At 32.5% G+C, this 13,190-nt stretch overlaps 2 pseudogenes; both read left to right on the top strand.

Moving 5' to 3' along the window:
• Positions 1-155: 155 nt before the first annotated feature.
• On the top strand, positions 156-10,731 carry LOC132266969 (probable prolyl 4-hydroxylase 9; annotated as a pseudogene).
• An 807-nt stretch (positions 10,732-11,538) lies between these two features.
• On the top strand, positions 11,539-11,678 carry LOC132267706 (U2 spliceosomal RNA; annotated as a pseudogene).
• Positions 11,679-13,190: the final 1,512 nt, after the last annotated feature.

Here is a 13,190-nt window from a genome sequence, read left to right on the forward strand (position 1 = left end):
AAAAAATTTTAAGTTCATCTATCAAACCACAAATCATGTGAATTCGAATTTTATTTATTTAAGTATTATATATTAAATTGTGAAAGATAAAAGTTAAAACCTTTCATATTAAGATATTAGCGAAACAATTTGAGAGTTAAATTAAGATTTAATTTGCATCTTTTGGATTAACCAGGTAAGTCATAATTTTTTTTTTTAATTTTTATTATTTTCTATTTTTGGGACTCTATTGTTTGGTTACTAGATTGATTGATGATGTACAGTTTCCCTTTAATTTGCGGCGGCCGAGGCCAAGGTTACAGAAATCGGTGAGTGAGGAGAGACATTTCGATCCGTTGCCTCACGGTGAACAGGTGCATCAGGTGAGACCGGTGATGATTCGATTACATCGATCCCCTTTCAGCTGTTTGATTTTGATATATATATATATATATATATATATATATATATATATGATATGTTTTGTTGTAGACTTGTGGTTTGGTAGGAATGAATGATTTGTAAGTAGATTGTTATATGCTGAGTTCAAGTGGCTTGTGTGTAGACTTATTAGATACAGCACCGCGCGCGCGCACACACATATGTAATATGTTTTGTTTGGTAGGAATGAATGATATGTAAGTACTGGATTGTTGTATGCTGAGTTCAAGCGGTTGTGAGTCCTATTTTATGTTTTAAGAGTGGCATATGTAGAATTATTGGATACAGCAATGCTCGGGCTAGAAATCAGCTGTTTAGTTTTGCAGTTTAGCCCTGTACCTCTTTCCCTTTTTATATCATTAAAAATTACCTGAAACTAAAATTATTGGATAAGGTTCTTATGTAATTTGAACTAGTTTTTTTAACAGACCATGATCTATCTTAGCGAGAAGAGCACCCTGTTGAACTATTCTTGAAGTAGATGCAGGACTAGTTTTAACACAGTGAACAGGGTGTTACGAAAATTTATATATTTTCATGAATTTACTTATGTTTGTTTGATAATATCGAATCGGTGCCTTAAATTTTAGATTGGAGAAAGTAACCGATCCGGTGTGGCCAAACATATGTTTTTCATGAATTTACTTAAACACATACCGGCACACAACAAACCCAAACAAACAAGAAGAGCTTAAAAGCAAAGCCTTTCATTTGATTGATGAATATTTGAGAGTAATTTTTTTTTTTATTTTGGTTTCAATTAATTCAATCATCAAAGAAATGAAGAGCAAAGGCAAGGTAGGAGGAGGAGGAGCTTTGGTGGAGGTTCGGCACCAAGCTAGGGTTACCTGCCATCTCCTTCTTCTTCCTCGCCGGCCTCTTCGGTTCCATGCTTCTCTCTCAAGTCACACGTACTCTTTCTCTCTCTCTCTCTCTCTATAGTTGTGTGTGTATATATATATATGTAAATTTTTATCTCATTGTTTGGTTATTGAATTGATTGATCATGTACAGCATGACTATAATTTGCCGCCGATGCCAAGGTTACAGAAATCGGTCAATGAGGAGAGACGTTTCAATCCGTTGCCTCACGGTGAGACCGGAGAAGATTCGATTACATCGATCCCATTTCAGGTGTTTGATTTTGATCTCTTTAGTTATATATATATTGTTGTGGGCTTGTGGTTTTGTAGGAGTGAATGATTTGTAAGTACTCGATTGTTGTATGCTGAGTTCAAGTGGTTTGGGAGTGCCTTTTTATTATTATTATTATTTTTTTATGTCTTAAAGAGTGTGGCAAGTGTAGAATTATTAGATACAACAGTGCTCGTGCTAGAAGTCCCCTGTTTAGTGTTGCAGTTTAGCCCTGTACGTGTTTCACTTTTTATCATAAAAAATTACACGAAAAAATAATTATTGGATATAGTTCTAATGTAAATTGAAAAAGTGTAGTTTTTTAACAGACCATGATCTATCTCAGTGAGAAGAGCATAGTGTTAAAACTATTCTTGAAGTAGATTTAGAGTTTTCCTGTTTCTTTCCCATCATTGGACAGAAATTACAGCTCGAGTTCAGTGAATTGAACTATGAAATTGTTTTGTGGGTTTCTTGATTATGTGTTAAAGCTTTCGGCTTCTTTTGATTGTGTAGTATTATGTAATTAAATGTGACCTATTTGCAACTTCGTGGTTGGTTCTGAAAATGCATCTTTCCCACCCCCATCTCCCTTTTTCTTGTTACATATCCATTATCACTGAAGTGTTCATTGCTTAGAAAGATCGATTAATTGTTTACATTTTGCACTCCAACAAGCCCATGCAACAATTATGCAGTTCAACGTGTTCGATATTTGAAATTTGACTAGCCCCTTACGCAATTGCCTTGTCTGTTAAACGATCTCCTATGACTTCATCATAATGTATGATGATTACACTTTATGATGAAGTCATAGGAGAATAATCAGGATATTATCCAATAAATATCCTGATTATTTTTTCCTCCCCGTTAAGTTTTGGAAATAAGCAAATTGGTGGCGTCAGAAGGATGACTCATATCCTTTCATTCCTCCCTCTCCTCTCCCCCCTCTACCAAACAAACAATGGAAGCATACTCCAGTCTTCCTCTCCTCACTTCTTCTCCCCTTTCTTCCCTCCCACAAAACATAATATTTAAGTTATACCCACAGATTTAATACCATTTTGTTTTCCTTTGCGTTTCAATGCAATTTTCAGTCATTCATTTAGAACAGTTAATTCTGTATTTTGACTTCCCTCCTCGCTCTCTATGCTCTCACACTTTTTGAAATTGGAATGTAGCTTTAAAACATTAAAGATCATTTTCATGATATAAATACTTATACTGATTTGAGTCCATTAATCAAGCATCAACTTGTTTTAAATTTGGCAAAGTTATGAAATAACTAATAAATGGGATTGTAGAGAGAATGCCATTTCTCTGATTGGTTACAACTTACATGTACAATGATCTAATTGTGGTTATATATTATCTGACCCCTTCAGATGTATTCCAGCGCCAAATGGTTGTCTATATGGTACTCTTTTATCCCATTATGTGTTAAACTAAAAACAGTCCCCGTTCGTTTTTCTAACTTGCCATGTGAAATTTTTGAGAATGCCTAAAAATCTCCCTTTTCTAAAAATTTCCCAAGTTCTTTCTTTCTTCTTCAATCAAACCTTGATCAACCACCCCCCCCCAAAAAAAAAAAGAAAAGAAAATCATTGAATTTTTCTTTTCTTATTCTACTCATGCTTGCCAGTATCTCGCCTTTAATAAAGAGTGTTCTGCACTAATACACTTGCTTATCATAAAAGCAAGGAAAGAACGATTATTTCTATTTATTCATTTGGGCTGGAGCGCCTTTTGGATGGTATAAATTACGAGTTCGCTTCCAAAAAGAGAGTGCTGACTCTGATCCACCAGCATCCGCTACCGGAATGAATTGCCTGACGTACCGCCTACTCTTATTCTTATCGATATGCCCGGAAACAAGATTTTTCTTTCTCTCATGCCCTTTCCTTAAGCCTAAAAAAGATATAATGTTTCTTCTGCCCTGCCGCTTTCATTGCCCAAAAAGCTATCACAGCTTTCATAACTTTCTGATTTTTTTATTTTTTCCCTTTATTTCCTATTCAAATTTAATACTGCAATTTTATGAACTTAATGTCTGTATTTTATGCCTTTGAATTTTTATTTACTGCAATTTTCTGTGAATTGTGACATTCTGTTTGAAGGGCAACTATTCTGTTCAATGTGCCCCCGGATAAAAATTCCTGGCTCCATCGCTGGTTGGAGGGGGTATATATATATATACACACGCATACACAAACGCACGCACATACTTCTCCATCTTCAAACTTTTTGTCCCCCCTTTATGTAGGTTTTAAGCTGGAAACCACGTACACTGTACTTTCCTGATTTTGCAACTGCAGAACAATGCCAAAGCATAATTAAAATGGCAAAGAACCACCTTACACCATCGCGCTTGGCATTTTGTGAGGGACAAACAGCAGAAAGTATCAAGGGAATCAGGACAAGGTACATAATGTTTTTATATGATCTCATACACAGTAAATAAATACACACAGGTGCATACACAAAGTACTTCTTTCTTTTTTCTTTTTTTTCTTTTTAGTCCCTCTCTTTTTGTTGAAATGTTGCATTCTTTAGAGTACATGTGTGATGGAAAAATATTCTCACACTAAATGTGTTTACTCAATCTATTTTCTCCAAGTAACTTATTTAAGATAGATATGCACTTATCAAAAAAAAAAAAAAAAAAAAATATTTAAGATAGATATACAATACTTTTAGCTCTTACCTCTCTTTTCAATCAGCTTTGGCATGTCTATACGGGCATCTCAAGACAAAAAAGGGATTTTAAATGTCATTGAGGAGAAAATTGCAAGGGCCACAATGATTCCCAGAAGCCATGGAGAGGTACTTTTCATTATACAGTTAAAAATTATTTTTCCGCCGTCCCACTTCTTTTTCTCCCTGATTTAGATTTAGGTTACAATATTTATTCTTCTTTGTGAGTTCATCATAAAAAAAAAATGTCGGGATGCTTTTATAAGCCCATCTTTGCTGTCAAACATAAATTGCATGCAATTTCATATGCTGTTTAGTCAAAGTGCCACATACTTGACCATAGATGCACAACCAGAGCGACCTTCACACAACGTGGTCCTTGTAAACCCCGAGTAAGAAAGTAAAAACATACCGGCATGACTCGTGGTCCTTGTAAACGCAGAGTAAGAAAGAAAATAAACCTACCGGCATGACTTAGGTGGTGTTGATAAAAATTAAAATTTGGCAATGAGAAACTTCAATGTTGAATTACTAATTAGAGGTGCTGATTTTCAGAACTGAATATTTTAAAAGTATATTTGTATGTTAAGATTTAAAACTAATAGCATCTTCCACTGAATGTGTTTATTACTCGGTGATTGGTTGATCTCTTAGAATTTGGATTATCTTTAAGTACAATTTACAATTTAAACGGCAGCTAATTATGCATTCCGAGACCTACTTAATGTAGGAACTACCAGTTTCAGTTTTCACCCCTTAATAGATTTATCAAACAACACCTAAAAATTGGATTTTCCTCCATAACTCAATATAACAAATTCCAATTTTCTTGCAATGATCCTGACTTGATGTATGACATTAACTATGAGCTTTGGTAGTATGCAAAAAATAAATAATTATATATGTTGCATGAGGGTTGGACACTTCTACAAGTTCAAAGTAGTGCTCATGATAGCATGGCTAGGGATTTGGTACATCTCAATGGGCCTTGACCAAGATGACAAGGAAAGAGCATTTCCGGGCAAACCCCTCAAGCGACCTATGTTTTGTTAATCATTCAATTGCATGTAAAAAACAACTATGTAAACGGCTCTTATATTTAAATTATAATTTAGTATGCTGTTTTTATACGGAGAAAATGAGAACCAAGAAATTTTATGAGACAAGTATAGAATTACATAAGTTTCTTATGTAAAATTGTTCTATTGAAGGTGTTTCTCATAGAAATATGTTCACAGGCCTCAAGTTATTCGTCTACTTCAGTGGTCCATTTGAAGAGGAATGCATTTGTTTTGTCGATGGTGATTGTTTATCACATGATATTTAGGTCAAGATTAAGTTTCTGGAAAATTGTGATCTCTGTTAAACCATCTACTCCAAAAGCTTAAACTGTTAGAGAGGGTGTAAGTTTAATATTTAAATCCTTTAACACGCCCCCTCACGTGTGACCTTCTTTTGGTCCAACACATGTTTATCAATTTTTTAATGAGGGTGACGGTGAGATTTGAACTCGAGACCTTTGGCTCTAATACCATGTTAAACACCATCTACTCCAAAAGCTTAACCTGTTAGAGAGTGTGTAACTTTAATATTTAAATCCTTCAACAATCTCTTTTCCATACGTAGCAAAGTTATTCTCATGAAACTGAGTAAAGGAAATGCATTTAAATGTCTGTTCCTGTCGATTTTTGTACTATGGAGTTTATATTTGCAGTAAGCATTTGAGTCACAGTTTCTGTTGGAACTATGGAGCATATCTCAGTTTATGGTGTCAAGAATGCTTCTTGTTGAGCACCAACTCTTCCCAAAGTTTAAGTAGTTACAAAGGTTGTAGCTTAATTGCTTATATTGTGTAAAATGCCACCCGACATGTGATCAGAACTAACATGAGTAGGCGAAGCATGTGCATCAATCATATCCATCATGGTGATGAGATTCAAGTTGTCGACCTTGCTCTAATGCCATGTTAGACAACCAGTTGTCCTCCTCTGATGCCATGTTAGACAACCAGTTGTCCAAAAGCTTAAGCTGTTAAGAAATATTCCAAATTTTATATATTTCAAGCTCTGACACCTTGCTTTGACCTCATCCTCATCTTGCACGTGTTGAAGCAATTTGGCGGTAAACAAAAATGCATGTAAACTTGTGCAAACAAAAATGAAAGGAGAAGAAGAGATACTTGAAAGGTTGATATGCCTATCCTGATATTCCACCATGTATCTTATTTACGAATTTATAACTATTGTTCTCAAGAACAGATATCAAATTTAAAGGCAAGCCTTGTAGTCCTTCATAGTGAACCCAACTGCCCTGAGGGCAAGCCTTTAATACCTTGTTATCAACTAATACCTTTAATAGTTTACATTGTTAGAGAGGATATATGTTAAATATTCATATTTTCTTACACATTTTATTGCATTCTGTTAACTACCATCTACTCCAAAAGCTTAAGCTGTCAGAAAGGGTGTAACTTAAATATTTATATCCTTCAACTCGCCCCCTCACATGTGGCCTTCTTTTTGGTCCAACATGTATTTTTCAATTTTGATTAGGGAGACGGTGAGGTTTGAACTCGAGACCTTTGGCTTTGATACCATGTTAATTGCCATCTACTCCAAAGGCTTAAGCTGTTGGAGAGGGTGTAACTTAAATATTTCCACAGCTTTTTTTTTTTTTTTTCCGCTAAATATGCAGTTATATTACCGTCTTTTCAATTGAATTAGTAAAGGGGGGTTCAAAATTTTTCTGAGTAATTTGAATTTTGAGGATGTCATCATGTTTCAGGCATTCAATGTCTTGCGCTACGAGGTTGGGCAGAAGTTTTATCCTCATTATGATACGTTCAGCGCTGCTCACAAACAAAAAAGCCAAAGGGTAATGTTAATTAAAATTATAGATACTTTTTGAGTGATTGTGTGTTTACTGATTGTAGAAATTTTCCTATAAAAATAAATCGTTTGCTTACTGCATGTGGAAATTTGTCATATAAAAACTACTATGTTACATGGATTTGGGTATGAACATGGGGTGCGGGTGTGTGTCCAAGTCTTGGGCATCCCTTAATTCCAAATCCTAGGAAATGCAAAAATGTGTCCAAAAGTTTGTAGACATGTACTATGCATTTGAATACATATAAGTTATATAAGTAGTGTAATGTTTGAAATATTGTTGTTTTAAATTTAATGGCATATGGTAGGAAAGGGGTTTCTATCTATTTAGGAATAGAAACTCTCCTTTGCTATCAAATTTGAGTTTTTATTTCTTCGATCATCACATGATGGATTAGTGATGAAGAACCGGGCTTGGCCCGAGAGCTTGAAGTCCATATGGCCCACACCTATTATTGGAGACATGGGATGGAAAGATAGAATTAGGGATTCTGCTATTATAATTATTATTGAATTTTAGGGTTTTATTTATGGTAATAGGTTGATTAGGGTTTTTCTTTGATTATCTATTTATATGTTGGCTCAGACATTGTGAAAGTTAGCTTTTGATGATTATTATTGATATTGAATTTTGAAATTATCATGAGTTCTTCTCCCTCTGAATTCTTCTTCTCTTCTGATTCCTCTTCCCTCTATTCTTCTTCCCTTTCTCTCTCAATCTCTTTCTTATTCTACTTGAATTCTGATTTCGAATCGCCCCTACCCACTGTTGCATCAATTGGTATCAGAGCAAAGATCCATAGATTTCTCTACTGTTCATAACAGCAATCAAACCCGTACTGTTCATCAACAATCAACCCAGACAAAACCCAAGCTGCCGCTGCCGTCTGCAATCCAAACCCTAAAACCCAAGCAAACCTGAGCCACCACTGCCGCTGCCATCCATCGCAACCATCCTAGTATTTACCCACTGTTCACCTCCACCAAAACCCTGATTACTGCCACCAAAACCCCACCACAGTCCACCCATCCGTCTGCCCTAAACCAGATTCTGTTCATCATGTTATTCACCCACTCTAGTGAAAACCATCACAGTTAATCTTTCCGGAGTTTTCTGGTATTGTATCCAAGCGCTAGACGTATCAAATTCTGGAACAGAAGGACACATGGATATTGCTAAATATTCATATTTTTGTTTGTTTGATAAAAGTATATATGTGTGTGTGTGTGTATATATTTATATATATTCATGTTATCTATTATTTCTATTTCATGCTACATAGTGTTTGGTGTAGGTATTTCACTCCTTTTGAAGCAATAATATAGTAAGTTTGAATCATTTGATATGCTCTTTAGAAATTAACATTTGCTTGCATGTCACTGAATACTTTTGTCTTTTTGATATTGAAGATTGGATGGAGAAGCTTGCAAGTTACATAATCCACACTGATCGTCAAAGATTTTTAGGAAGCCTGGAACCATATGATAATTCTAACAATCTGTTTCCTGATGCTTTGCTTGGAAATTTATAATGAAAATAGTCGTTTTTAATATAATTGTGCAGGAGTATTTCATTCTTAAGATTTACTGTCTACTCTGGTGACAGTAACAGTAATCATTTCAACCAACCTCAATTTACTGTGACATTTGATAATTATCGTTGCAATGGTGTAATGCATCATCATATATATAGATCCTTGACCTTGGTTATCTCTCCTTAGTTCAAGGATTTCTAAACTTTTTTCTTTCACCCACATAGCAATAAATGAAGTACTTGTTTTTTTTATCTCCTTTATATATATATATATATATATATATATGTATATATTCTAAGTTCCTTTTTATATTTTCTAGGTAACCAGTCAGATAAGATAATTATTGTTAGTAAGTTGATTTTATTTTTCAGCAAGTATTATGCAATATGATGTTTAGTTCCTTCTTTATAGTTCGTCTTGAGGACAAGAGAAGAAGTATATTCTAATTTTGCTAAGTGACTAAATTCTATGATATAGTTGCATTTTTTGTTTGTGTTAACTTTCCTTTGGGATCACTAATTTGAACCGTCATCTAATGGGGTAAAAACTTATTGATAGAATTGTAGAAGTTGTCATCATAGTTCTTTTCCATGATTTAAACATATCACTAATGAGCCAATGATTGCTGCAGATTTATAACATCAAACTCGAATTTACTTTGATGCAGATTGCTTCTTTCTTGTTATATTTATCTGATGTTGAAGAAGGTGGAGAAACAATGTTCCCTTATGAGGTAGGACCGGACCCTTATTTCCCAACTTTTCTTTTTCTTTTTCATTTTTCATGAGTATGTGTCTATCTATGCGGGCAAGAATATGTGTGCAAATAAAAGGCGGTCACCATATGCTTGTTTTTGCAGAATGGATTAAACATGAATGCAAACTATGATTTTCGCAAGTTTATTGGTTTGAAAGTGAAGCCACGCAGAGGGGATGGGCTTCTTTTCTATTCAGTGTCTCCAAATGGTACAATTGATCCGGTGAGTGTTTCTTCTCTCTATCATATTCATCACAACCATTTAAACTGACAGTAAAAAAGGTAGTGTCATGCTCTTTATCTGAATACTTCTGCAGTTGCCATCACTGCACACAATCTAATCGTAAAAGTAACAAATAAAAAATTGCAAATTGGTTGATAACTAGTTCGCAACATTTTGAATAAATAATTAATTTGTTGATAACTAGTTGGTAATATTTTTAATTATACCGGTAGGTTTGTATAAAAATCCAAAGTGAATGATCATGACCCTTGTTCCAATCTCTATGAGTGGAGAAAGCCATGAAATATATAATGACTAGCCCAGTGCACAAGGCTCCCGCCATTGTGCGGGTCTGGGGAGGGTCAAATGTATGGTAGCCTTACCTTTGCATGGAGAGGGTGCAATAAAGTGAGGTGAAAACTGCTATTAGTGGGTATAACATCTCTTGGTGCATTTTGCTGTTTTGTGCATCTGTATATAATTATGAATGACAATGATAAGCGTAATGTTTGACAATGATAGCATATCACCAGTGTTACTCTGGAAATGGTTCTGGACATCGGGAATGTCCGGGAGATTTATGATAAACATGGTTTTTTGCTATATATTCACCACTATTTATTAGCTTCTGATTGTTGCCATGGTTGTATGCTCTACTGCAGACGTCGCTACATGGGAGCTCTCCAGTAATTAAAGGGGAGAAATGGGTAGCCACAAAGTGGATAAGGGATCAAGAATATAAATGATTAAATGGTTGTACCCAAATCAATACATTCTTCATTTCTTTGATCTGTAGGCATCATTAAAAATTTTTGTTTTTAAATATATATATATATATATATATATATATATATATATTTTAAATTTGAGTTTCAAAGGAACTTTGTTGTGTAAGTGCTGCAGTAACAGTGACGGTTTTTGTTTATCTATTGGAAGAGGTGAGTTCAAATTGGGCCTTCTTGCTCAATGGATGAGGAATGTGGGTGGCATAATTTGTTTGATGAGGTAGCTCACGGTGGTATCTCTCATCCACGGACAAACTGTGGTTGGCTTAAATCAAATTTTAATTTGCCCGACTTAATATATGTGTATATATATATATATATATATATAGTTAATCATTATATGACCACCTTTCTACTTATAATTGTCACCTAGTGTGGTACCTGTTCATTTAGTTATATCAAAGAATGTCATCTGATACCCATTATGAGGTTAAAAAAATTGACAGCATATAATATTCTCAGGTGCAGTATAACAAAAATGAGCGTATCACTATATACACTAAAGAAGACATATATATATATATATATATATCTATATTAAATGATAATAAATGTGTAAAGAGTTTCAGTATTTATTTATTTATTAATATAAAAAAAAATTACCTAAAAATTATTTAAAGAGTTTAATTCAAATTATAAATTACTTAACAAAATTCATAAAAATTAATTTAAAGAGTTTAATTCAAATTACAAATTTCCTAATAATTTTTTTTTTTTTTTTTTTTTTTTTTGTTCCACATCGGTTTTGAGGTATAAAGGATTATAAAGAAGCCACTTATAAAACTATAGACCTAAAGAAATATTAAATACACATTTCTCGGCCTTTTGGTTAAGATCAAGTGTAGTACTAAATTTTTTTAGTATAAAAAATAGAGTTTTTATAAAAAAAATTATTTAAAGAGTTTAATTCAAATTACATATTACCTAATAAAAATTCAAATTACAAATTACCAAATAAAATTCATAAAAATTTATTTAAAGAGTTTAATTCAAATTACAAATTACCTAGTAAAATTTATTTTTTTTGTCCCACATCGGTTTTGAATTATAAAGGATTACATGAAAGTCTTTTTTAAAACTATATACCTAAAGAAATATTAATCATACATTTCTCGACCTTTTGGCTAAAGATCAAGTGTAGTACTAAATTTTTTTGAGTTGGGTCAACTAGAGTAGCTTGCTACTTTGGTGATCTTAGCATTTCCTTGGTGTTGCACTACTACCAAGTTTTGGTGCACCCGCCAAATCAAAGTGTACCTAATGAATTTCATTTTTCTTGTCCCACATCAGTTTTGAGATATAAAGGATTAAATGGAAGTCTCTTATAAAACTATAGACCTTTTGGCTAAGATCAAGTGTAACACTAAATTTAACCTTTCTCGGTCTTTTGGCTAAGATCAAGTGTAGCATTAAATATTTTTAATATAAAAAATAGAGTTTTTATATAAAAAAAAATTACCTAAAAATTATTTAAAGAGTTTAATTCAAATTACAAATTACCTAATAAAATTCATAAAAATTTATTTAAAGAGTTTAATTCAAATTACAAATTACCTAATAAAATTCATTTTTCTTGTCGCACATCAGTTTTGAGTTATAAAGGATTACACAAAAGCCTCTTATAAAACTATAGACCTAATGAAATATTAATCACACTTTTCTCGACCTTTATTACCTAATAATAAAATTCAAATAAAATATTTATTAAAACTCTAACGCGAAATATATTTCAAATTATAGAAACTTTAAAAATTATTACCTAATAAAATTTAAATAAAATATTTATTGAAACTCTAACACAAAATATATTTCAAATTATAGAAACGCTAAAAAAAAAAAAGAGTTTCTATAAAATTACCTAAAACTTTATTTAAAGAGTTTAAATCAAATTACAAATTACCTAATAAAATTCAAAACAAAATATAAAAAATCTCTATATGTATTTCAAATTATAGAAACTTTAAAAATTATTACTTAATAAAATTCAAATAAAATATAAAAATTAGTCTCACATCGGTTTTGAGTTATAAATGATTACATGGAAGCCTCTTTTAAAACTAGACTTAAAGAAATATTAATCACACATTTATCGGCCTTTTGCCTAACATTTCTAGGCCTTTGGCTAAGATCAAGTATAGTACTGTTTTTTTTTTTTTTTTTTTTTTTTTTAATATATAAAGAAAGAGTTTTTATAAAAAAAAAATTACCTAAAAATTATATAAAGAGTTTAATTCAAATTACAAATTATAAATTACCTAATAAAATTCATAAAAGTTTATTTAAAGAGTTTAATTCAAATTACAAATTACCTAATAAAATTCATTTTTCTTGTCCCACATCGGTTTTGAGTTATAAAGAATTACATGGAAGCCTCTTATAAAACTATAGACCTAAAGAAATATTAATTACACATTTCTCGGCCTTTTGACTAAGATCAAGTGTAGTACTAATTTTTTTTTGGATCGGGCCAACTAGAGTAACTTGCTACTTTCGTGATCCTAGCATCTAAAAATTGTGGTATATACAACGTGTATGAGAAATGCAACAAGAAAATTAAAATTAAAAAAAATAGAGTTTACTGTCCTCGATGCAACACTACAGACCCAAAATGCTTTCAAAAGTATTATTATATCTTAAAATCTTATTATTGTATTTATTTCAATGATTTAATAATATTAAAAATACATAATTCTTTGTCTGTACTCGTGTGCAGATTCATGATGATAATTAAAGTGCGAAGTATGGAACTTATTGC

This window comes from Cornus florida, unplaced genomic scaffold (genome assembly GCF_030987335.1).
Source record: "Cornus florida cultivar Cherokee Brave unplaced genomic scaffold, ASM3098733v1 CherokeeBrave_3.0.0_Hap2_Chr07, whole genome shotgun sequence".
Classification (NCBI taxonomy): domain Eukaryota; kingdom Viridiplantae; phylum Streptophyta; class Magnoliopsida; order Cornales; family Cornaceae; genus Cornus; species Cornus florida.